The sequence below is a fragment of the Lepidothrix coronata genome, unplaced genomic scaffold (assembly GCF_001604755.1).
Source record: "Lepidothrix coronata isolate B3197 unplaced genomic scaffold, Lepidothrix_coronata-1.0 Scaffold39, whole genome shotgun sequence".
Lineage (NCBI taxonomy): Eukaryota > Metazoa > Chordata > Aves > Passeriformes > Pipridae > Lepidothrix > Lepidothrix coronata.
In genome coordinates this window covers 794061-805243 of record NW_016690219.1, presented here as the reverse complement: position 1 = coordinate 805243, position 11183 = coordinate 794061, and the positions used below count along the sequence as shown (strand labels likewise).

The 11183-nt window shown below is 37.9% G+C and overlaps 1 long non-coding RNA gene across 1 annotated transcript; it reads right to left on the bottom strand.

Annotated features, from left to right (window-relative positions):
• Positions 1 to 228: 228 nt before the first annotated feature.
• On the bottom strand, positions 229 to 8759 carry LOC108496383. The gene is made up of 5 exons (XR_001874438.1): positions 8654 to 8759; positions 7651 to 7699; positions 5243 to 5442; positions 4478 to 4561; positions 229 to 338 (listed from the first exon to the last, which is right to left on the bottom strand). It is a non-coding gene; the product is annotated as an uncharacterized LOC108496383 (long non-coding RNA).
• Positions 8760 to 11183: the final 2424 nt, after the last annotated feature.

The following is an 11183-nucleotide window of genomic DNA, read 5'->3' as shown; positions in this document are numbered from 1 at the left end:
AGCCAGGGCAGCATTCCAAACCTGAGACTTGTGTGTTGTAGTAGCAAAATGTCAAAGCCCCTCTCACGTCATGTCACGGAGCACGATGCTACTTTTGCCCTCTACTTGATCATTAAACGCACAATAAATGGCACAAATGCTTCCATCAGTCCTATAAATACTCTGCATACCTGTTTTAATCGCACATATCATTGCAGTGGCAGCAATTTGCATGCATTGTAATCTCATGCTGATTTAGTTCTAATGTTAGTCACCGATTCACTAATTTATTTAGTAGAAATAGACTTCAGATCCATGATGAGCTCTGCCAAATTTCACTCTGTTTGATTTCAGAAGCCCTAAAAATCAAACAGTGAAAGAGTGAATTTTATCTTACACACAGAATAGGTTATGAAAATTTTCGGGTCCACAACCTCAGTAATGCAGTCAGTTCCCTCATGTGACTCTACTCCCTGATTTCCTGTGGGGAAATAGTAAACCAGCAAATCTTAAACTCAACTTGTGTCGAGATACTCTGAGTCTCTCAACTAGGACCCTTTTGCCCTGTAAAAAAATTGGTTATGTATCCTATACAGAGCTGACAACATACAAATGCTTTCTGATCACTTCTCAATAAGATACTGTAGAGGTAATAGCACTTGAAGAGGCCAAAAGCAGTGTTTCTGAGACTTATAAATATTGTAGGATTTTTCTCATTATTGGACTTCAAGTTTTGTGAAGACAGTTCCTCTATTAAAGCAGCAATAAGCCTCCATCAACAACAGCTGAATGACACTGCCAGTCTTTCATTCACGTAGTTGAACTGTTGCTCTTACACAGTCAACTCGTACCACTGTCAATCTGTCACCTGGAAATGACACTACGAGTGCTACTTGTATCAGTGACCGAACTCAAAAGCAAAGTCAGACACAGACTACTTCTACAGGAAAATTCATTAAGATTGTCATATGGAATACCAGGTATGAGATGTTCAAGCTCTTTTTTCCACTGCTTAGTTCCAAATTTGTTTTAAATACATTCTGAGAAGAAAGCAGTAGAATTAGACCCTAATTCAGCAAAAATCTAAGCACGTGGCTGTCTTCCACTCCATCAGTAACACCACTAAAGTAATGATCAACTGTTTGCTGAATTTGTTTTGCTCTGCTGAAGCCATATCTGTGCAACAAAATCTAGTCTGCTGCACTAAGGGGATATAGTACGTAGCTTTTATCCATAAAAGATGAGTTATAAATTGTGATCCCTTTTTCTACTGTGAGCTACAGTATGACTCCTAGCTTAACCACAGAGCAGAAGAACACCAAACTACCCAAAGAAATTAAGTTGGCAAAGCCACAACCATTATCTTCAAGCACAGTTTGAAAGTGGGCAATTTTCTGAGTTCACATTTCTCCTACGCGAAATGGGATCTCCTGACTCTGTTTGCTTCTATTATTCTCATACAAACCCACAGTCCAGGACAACTAGACGTGGTCTTCTTTGGGGAAACACAACAAAGACAATAGTTAAAGATATCCCCTAGTAGGATATCCATAATTTTCAGTGACCTTAGCTCTCACAAGTCAGGAAAATTGATGTTTGCCACCACAACATTATTTACACTTTTTCTGCACTACTTAGAATCACGGAGTGGTTTGGGTTGTAAGGACCCTTAAAGATCATTCAGTTCCAACTCCCCTTTCACTAGACCAGGTTACTCAAAGCCCCATCCAGCCTGGCCTTGAACACTTCTAGGGATGGGGCATCCACAGCTTCTCTGGGCAACCTATGCCTGAGCCTTACCACCCTCACAGTAAAGAATTTATTCATATCATCTAATCTAAACCTCCCCTCTGTTAGTTTAAAGCTATTCCCCTTTGTCCTATCACTAAGGCCCTTGTCAAAGGTCCCTCTTCAGCTCTCTTGTACCTTTCAGGTACCAGTACCTTTCAGGTACTGGAAGGTGCTGTAAGTTCACCCCTGAGCCTTCTCTTCTCCAGGCTGAACAGCCCCAAATCTCACAACCTATCTTCATGGGTTGCCTTCACCCCATGTTTGTCATGTCTAGAGGAGATTGCTACCTCCTCTATCCCAGGTTTACACAAAACTTGAAGGACATTCAGTTCATAACTTCTCTTTCACTTAACTGTTGAAATTCAGAATGAGATAATATCAATGACACTTTGGAATGCAAAGTAAGTCCCTAATGTCAAATAATAAACTGGGCTCCTTGTAGATCAGTGGGGAGAAAGAGACTCTAATACCTAACTGAAAAAAGCCTGAGTAAAGGCATGAATGCTCCTGCAGAACTTCCTAAACATCTATGTAAAATCCAGACCTCATTGCAGAGGCTAAACTTATATTAACTTCAGCAGCGCCAAGACTTAACCCTCAGTTTTAAGTTCCAGCAGGGTGGAAAGCCAACTTTAGAGAAAGTGATGGGACTAGGAAAAAGGAGAAACTTCAGGAGTGCAATAACAATTAAAATGAATAATAAATTTCAACTGAAGTAGAACTGGGAAAAAATGTCAATGCTGACAGTGCTGTTTCAGCTGGGATTAGACTCTACTTATTTTATGAAGAATATTTCAGCAGAAAATAAGCAATTTATCAGTATCTCTTCTGGAACTGTTTCCATGTTTGTCTAGAGACAAAGTCTGTGCTTCCTTTTCTTACATGCTTTTTTAAATTACTTGCTTCTTTTTTGTCTTCTACTCACTAACATTTTTCCAAGTTGCTCAGCTTGGTTCTCCACTCCATAGTATGAAAGCTCTATTGTTCCCTGTGAATGCTCCATCACTTACCCCTCCTAGCTCCACACTTTGGCACAAATGGCCTCTTTTGAGCTTCTGTGTGGAGACCACCTGCAGCAGACCTTGAAATGACTAACGTGGAGGTAGGCTGAGATCAGCTTAAACTCAAGTTTCAAATGTACTCTACAACTCTTACTGTTTCCTACTCCCCAAAACTACTTCATTTCCTACACTGACTGCTAAAGCAATAGTCCTTAAAGAGGGAGCGATGATTTACAGTGACTCTTCTTAATACATGAACATTAATTTTATTTATTGTACCAAGTACCAAATTTACTAGAGACATAGTCCATGATTGGCATTTTGAAGGAAATATGGTATATTACTCAAATCTATGGATATAGCTGTAGAGATTTATAGAACATTGCCTTCAGTAGTTAGAATATAGTATATGACTAGTGCTGAGGTCATGTCCAATGTTCATTTTGCTCATTTACTTTTGAAGGTGGAGTTGAAATAGTTGCCAATTCACAATATAAAAGGGATTTTTTGATAATAATATATTGAAAAGTAGATATGTAAAGGTAGACTAAATAATAAATTTAATTTAATAGCAAACAGAAATTATTTGTGGCTTTTAACTCCTTGAAAATTGCATTTTAAAAATACCTACTGACCATCTGATCCTATGAAGACTCAGTATTAGTCAAAGGATACATCACTTGTCTAGTCCCTTGCCTGGTAGAGAGTGGCAAAAGGGACAACTCACAGTAGCTGAGTACGGTGGCTGATGATATTTACAGGGTCAGTAACGGTAGCTCAGTTCTCCAGCTATTCTCTTAATCAGGTAAGAGATACATCGAAATCAACTACATTGCTCAGGATTAACAATAAGGTGATTTAGTGCACAATCAGCCCCAATAGAAAAATTCCTTGTAGTTCATTGTGCAGCTAAGTAGATAAGAAAAATCTGCAGTTTCCAAACATCCCAGACTCCTAACAGCCAGACACAGGCACAAAGGCACGTGCTGGGGAAATGAAATTAGCAAGTGGTGTCATTTGTTTTAGCATATGATCACATCTGACATGCATGAGCTTGTGTCTCATGCATTTTCTTGTTGGTGCTGGAAAAAGAAAAATGTGAAGCCAGTTAGGAATGTCTCTGAATGTGATGCTTTCCTTTTTCCCCATTCTCTCTTTTCCTTTTCTTTCAGTAAAAACACCGGAGATGTTTAAAACCCCTAAATCATACAAGGCATATTTTTAATATCTTGTACTAGGGATAACCTTTTTAATAGTACTGGAAATCCCCATATAGCATATATAGGTGTATCCAGATGGATTGTTTCCATATGAAGGCATTTTCTTTTGCCATTTTTCATTCTATTGTATGTAGCTGTAACTTATGCTTTTTATAATGAAGGGCTACTCTTAATAACTTTGTATTTATTTTATTTTATTTTTTTTAGAAAGAGCAGATGTGATGAAGTGAATGAGAGCTATTGGTTTAATAAAGCACAGTCATCTTCTCTCAGATGTTACAATAAACCAGATTAGATAGACTTTTAATGATAAAGCTCCAATGTTACCTCTGCAGTTGATAAATGGTCTGAAATTTCATTTTCTCTGTTCTGTGTACCTTGCATACATGCCTGTGTTTAACTGTTTAGAATCTATCATTGTAACAACATGAAAGCAAAGAAACCCAGGATCTCAAAATAGCTCATTATACAAATGATGATTCCTACCTGATAGGGAGAAGTGAAAGGTGACAAATCCTTCCCTCTCAATTAAATTCCCTTCATGAGAGCCTTTAGTATGTTTCTGACCATCTTGTCAGTCAAGCAATAGCAGAAAATTCAGTGTCATTATGGAAAAAAAGACATTAAAATATTTTTAGTGGTGGAGAGCGGGGATATGCGAATATACTTCAAAGAAAGGGTCTTGTTTTCCTTTTATTCCCTCAGTATTTCCATGAAACCTAAGGCAATGACATCACAACAAAACAAGGTTGCCAAGATATACTATACAAAAACATGTTTTCACATGGTTACATTTTCTGCAAATTATAGTTCTTGGAATATAAATCAGAATAATTGTTTAAATCAGAGTGACTGTTGAAACAGATTTACAGAGATCAAATCAAAAATGTAATAATTCTTGTGGTTTCACTAATGCTCAGAGCACCAAATACTTCTGAAAATTTTGGTTGTCAGTTATATATAGTGTTTACATTAACATGCTGCTTGAACAGAGAAAATATATATTTTAAGATGAAAATGTGAATCCAGGGTTACAAGAATGTTTCTGAAACAGCTAAGTCATCTTGTTTCAAGTAAAACCAGATGTTTGCTTAAAGTGAAAGGCAATCATTTCTTTTAATTATGTTCACTGGTTAGGCCACCAGGAATATCCATATGTGCACACAATGATCCGATTAAAATCAAAAGACCTTACAATGGAGAAAGCAATCAACAACTGAAAGACCACCAAATGACATGTGAGGCACTGACCTGGTTTCCACTACCTCTGTTCACTCATTTTCACTCAGCAAGTTGAGCAGGAGAGACTGCTGGAGTCCGCTGAGGTTCCCTGGGAGTGTCACGTCCCTGAGACCTGGAGGTATCTTTGGGAGCAATGGCCTCCTAAACGGTTGCTCCAAATTGATGAACCTGGTCTAGACACATTTCTCAACTCAGCACAGGGTCAATACCTGCAAAAACATTCTGTATGCAGTAAGGAAACAGCTGCAATGCTCTTCTTTGGCCATTTCAGTATGTGTGGCCTTGTGGTGAGTCTAGTGGAAGAGAGAAGAATGTGGAAACTCATAAAGTGTTTTGCATGAATATTTCACCAGAAGAGAAGGGGATGGCCAAATGGACCAAACAAGTAGATTTTCATGTCCTCCTGAAATCCAGTAGATGCCACATGACTGTGCTTGGCAGAGACTGTAAGCCCAAAACATTACCATGAGGTTTCTTAAACAACCCATAACTGTAACAGCTCTTCATGTCCCAGACATTTCAAATGCACTTATCACCGGAACTTTTTTCGGTGACTGATGGCTTTGAAACTCTACAACACTTTTTGTAGTTTGAAATTTCTATGCAAAACTTTGTTGGTCATGTATATAAGGATCTATTCTTAGCCCTTCTTTGAAGAAATACCAAAAGCTCTGGCCTGTGGTAGGAGATGTACCTTCTAACTATTTACAGAGCAAAAAATGTTCTTCTGGAAACTGGCACCTCCTGCCAGTAGGGGCTACCTCCTCAGCTCCTCTGTGATCCTATCAGCAGACAAGGACAGCTCTATAACCACCTATTTCAATGGCAATTATGTTTATGAAAAAGAAATTAGAAAAAAAAAAGAAGGGAAGAAAATTGCTCAGTAAAAGATATTCTCTGGCCACATGCATTTGTCAGAAATTCTGGCATTAATCAGGTGATTAAAAGTATTTACAAAAAAAAAGAATAAAACATATGGCTCCAGTGAAGCTACTAGAATTTTTAACCCTAATTTCAATGAACCAACGAAACACCCTTTTCTATTTTCCCCTGTGACTTTTGTCATTGTGGGGTATTTTATTGTACACATTCAGGTTCTGTGGTGAAGGTGTTCTGTTGTGTGCATGATCTTGGCTCAACTGCTTTATTGTTTTGCTTTTGTTTCTAGTCCATCAATACCTCTCACCAAAGAAGAGATTGTTTTACTTCCATCCTCACTGCTCTGCACAACAACCTTTCTCTTACCCAAGCCTTATACTTAGATTAAGTTCAGCCTCTACAGTGTTTTTCGATAAAGATGGATATGTATACATAACACCCGTATCCATGGCAACTTCATTTTGGTGTGTGAGTCCTGTACAGTCTTTTAAATGTTCCCCTTTCACATGGCTTCACTTAACTGTCAGTGTGCTAACAGGGCCCTCTGTGCATTGCCTCCAGTTCCTTAAAGCTCCTCTCATTGTTTTGACTAATAAGCAGTTACATTAAAACTTCGAGCCAGGATATTTAGAGGGAAAAAATCCTGCAGACCCTGCAAATTTAGTAGCAGGCACTTGATTTTTGTTGATTAGCTTGTAGATAATGTTGCCAGAAATATCTTCTTCAAGGCATACTCCTGTCTTGAAATACAACATCTTCACCAGCTTTCAACACAAGACAGGAACCAAAATGAGTTAGCAGCAGAGCAGATGACCTCCAAGAACTTCTGGCACTGCTCTATGGAAAGTAGATGGCATTAGTACTGATATAGAAGAGTAGCAGGCAGGCTAATTTGTAACCCAGCAGGATCCCAAAATATGTCCAAAATATTATTTATTACTAGAAGTTATAAAATAGAGTTAAGGCAGATTTTATTGTTTACTTATCCAAGCCATAAAATATACAAGTACAGGAAATATAAACAACAGCAAAACAATCTGTGCAAAGGCAAGCTTTCAGCTAGCCTAATCATCTCAAAATTCTAATTATTATCTCATGATGAATGGCTGCTGGAGTACACAAAGGATGATACCAGTTCCCTGTTCCACACAGACCACCACACTTCCATTCAACTGTATTATCACATGTTCTGCCTTGACAGAAAATTTAATTTTCTCATCACCATTTGGTGAGTTTTCTTCTGGAAAAGGACGTACTGCCTGCCTTTCTCTGGACTCGCTTTTGCAGGTGGATTGTTCTTTTCCACTGTAGATGAAGGAACAGTCAAGAATGTGTCCCTTCCTTATTGTGCTGGCCTGGGTGAGTTTTTCTAGTCTAGTTTTTATAACCTTTCCATCACTAAATTCTACTCATTTGCCAGTGGTATGTTAAGTGATACAAGCAATATCTGTTATATATACTGTGAGTTCCTACTCACTGTCATTTATTACTCTCCTTTTCCACACTGCTTTGGAAGCAGCACGTCCTTCTGTACGTACCTCTTTCCATGCCACACCACTAAGTGTCCTACGGCGAATCTGCAGGTGCCTTAGGAAAAGGATATAAAATCACAGAATAACATTAAAAAGGGTCATAGATTATATTACTAACACATTTAATATATCCACATGCCCACACAAGGTCCACATATTCACCATTACAGGCATGTGCATTTCTGGTTTTAAATCCTCCATTGACCGGGACTCTACAACCTCTTCTGAAAATTTATTCTGTTCCTCAACTGTGGGAATTTTTTCCTAATATATAACAAAATTGTCCCTCTTTGTAAGTTAAACTGGTTACATCTTGTTCTATGTACCATGGCTGTGAAGAGTGGGTTATTCTACTTTCCTGTATTGTAAAGACTCCTGAAAAACAAACATTGGTTTTTGAAACCCTCTAACTAAATGGATTAGATTCAGAATTCATTAAGAATAACTTAATTAACAGAATGAACACCATATGACTGACTCGAGCAATCTGAACTAATCATCCTATTTCAAACTAGGTTTTAAAAAACATTTCTAGAACTTGCAGACTGATTGTATATTGGATGGAAACATCTTTGTAAAATATCAGAAGTTTGCAAAATGAATTCATTTTTACAACTATTTTATGAACTTGGAAAAAGTGAAATTTAAATGAGAAAAGTTCAATATTTGTCTTTTCCTCTCCTACTTCTCATTTCATTTAGCCAGAAAATGAACTCAGAGTTTAACAAAAGTATGTTTTATATCAAGTAATATTTAATTACTATGTTTGTTTAATAGAGATTAATAATTAAGCAGCCTGAAACGCAATCAGTAGTTTATAGATAAGAGAAAAACATTTGAAAGGATCTTAAGTAAACTACAAAAACGTGGGCTAATCTTATGAACAAATGCAAATCCATAATCCTGTTTAGGCCATGGTCTGCTGGTAATGCATTCGCAATTAAAGTACTCTGTGATTTATGGAAGTCAGAAAGGAAATTACTCAGGAACATTTACACTGTATACTTACAACAAGCTCCCCCTCTCCCGAAGGACAGGACTTTGCCATGGCTCAGTTCAGAAGATCTTTGACTTGTTTTGCAAAATGTTTGCTTGACTTCTTCAACTTCATCTGTTAAATATGCTCGGCTCAGTAAGATAACTGGCACACAGGGTTACACAAGGCTTGTAATTACAGCATCAATTCTTATAAGGTAATTTCTAACAAATGGAGGAGTCTATTTTTATTTTATTTTCATATTCATTGGGGAAAATGTTCAGACTAAATAATTCCCCTTGTCATCTAGAACTCAGTGCACCAATAAATATAATTATGAACTCTTTTCATTTTTAAAATTTCAGACTATTTCAGTCTATTCTAGTTCTTACAATATCTATTCGGAATACTAATATTAGTGGCAATGATAAAAACGAAAAAATTTTCTCAAAGAAAAATCTGAAGTTATTTAATTTTAAAATCTTCATGAATATTTAACTTATTTTAAAAAAGCAAACATGGTTAAAAGCTGCAACATTGAGACCATTTTAATGGAATATGTAGGTTATAGGAAAAATAATTTGTGAAACATTAAGTAAAATTTGTGAATTTTCTTTAGCCATGTTTATCCACCAGAAATCCCCATGGGACAAAAATGCAATAACGTAAGGTAAGGAAAAAATACAACTTGCAATCATGAATACAAGTTGCTCTCAACTTGTTGATCTTGCCTTAGTCATAAATTTTCTTATAGGAAAGCTGGGAATGAACAACAAACTTATTGGTATTGAGGAACAAGATGTGGTTCAAGGTTTCTGTCAAAGCAAGCCCCTGATTCTGTGATATTCACCTGTACTTTTTGTCTCTACTGTTAAAGGAATCCCTTGTGGAGATACCAGTAGCAGAGCTGCTTGAAAACACTGCCAGCATTAGTCTTGGTCTGGGAGAGGCTGTAGCCAGTTGTCATTGGCTTCCCACCAAACCCCATAGACTACAGAAGAAAAGCTCGCAAAAGAGAGAGAAGAAAAAAAACAGAATAGCAAAAGCTATATAATATATATATATTTTACATATATTACAGATATACAATTAAGGTGCTATGTACATATGAACATAAGAATCCCAAATCGCTCCCAAAAGGGAAAGAGGGGAAGGGAAAATGGGAAAAAGGACAAAAAGGGACAAAACCGGACAAAAACAAAACAGGTATGCACAATCGAAAACCCCGGTAACTAACAAAATAAAGAACTAGCAAATTCTCACCACTTCCCTTGAGAAAAGCAGGACGGTTGGACACGGCCCAGCACTCTCCCCTCACACGTGACAGACAACAGCAGCCGCTGCAGGCCTCAGCTCCAGATAAGCAAGGCCGAGACAGGGACCTACCATTCCCAAACCTTGCTGGAAGAAGAGGGAGAGAGGTCTCTCTGACCGGCTTTGTTCATACCTCCGTTTACGTAAAGGAATAGCATGGAATACTTCCTTGGTCACTTTCCTAGTTCCTTCCTGGTTACAGGTTGGTCTCCAGGAAGGCCTAGACTGAAACTATCACAGACACAAATGATTTTACAATTGAAAAATTAACTAACTGACCTTGGAAAAAAAATGCAAACAAAAAAATAGGATTCCATGCCACTTCTTGTGTTAAAGAAATGAAAAGTCATCATCCTCCATGAAGTTTTTTGCTGCTTATTGTTAAGTACAAGTAAGCATTTTAAGGACTAGAGTAACTGATGGCAATGACACAGTTGGAATCTGAAGTAGTTGCACTTTTAAACTTCATCAGTATAGTGAACGTACAAGATCCACAAATTGATGGTACTTCCAGTCTATCTAATCTTCACAATGCCATTGGGAAAACTGAAAACTAACAAATACCAAAGGCATTTGAAAATCAGTTAATAGCTATGTTCAGTGGAAAAACCTACACCAAATGAGATTCTAACTCATCTTTCCTTTCAAAAGCTGTAAACATCCAATAGCTGTCTGTGCTTTATCACCTGCAGCAGACTCTTAGAACTTGGAGCAACTGCACACATTGTGATTGCAGCCTGGCTGGGGCAGCCCAGGCTATACATACCCTGATAGATTTAAGGTGTGGGGATTAGAGGTAGAGATAAGAATCTGAAGGAAGTAGTCCTCCACATGCTCCCCATCCCTCCAAGCATCAGCTCCAGAGAAAGTCTGGAATTCGGGTAAGACAAAAAGGTGTCTGTTGGTGGAACTACCACCACCAATATCACAATTGCACATGCGTTGGACTTGAAAATGGCAGCATTATAACAAATTCCGAGGAATTTCTGGTATTTCAAACTTTAAGGGGAGCCAGTCCTGCTTGGGATTGGGAATGTGAGTGCAGGCAAAGGTTTTATTTGGCCCACAGTCATGTTATTTTGTCATATTAGATATTACTAAATAATTCTTTACTGTGAGGGTGGTGAGGCACTGGAATATGTTGCCCAGATAATCTGTAGATTCCCCACTCCTGGAAGTGTTCAAGGTCAGGTTGGATGGTGCTTTGAGCAATGTGGTCTAGGGGAAGTTGTCCCTGCCCATGGCAGGA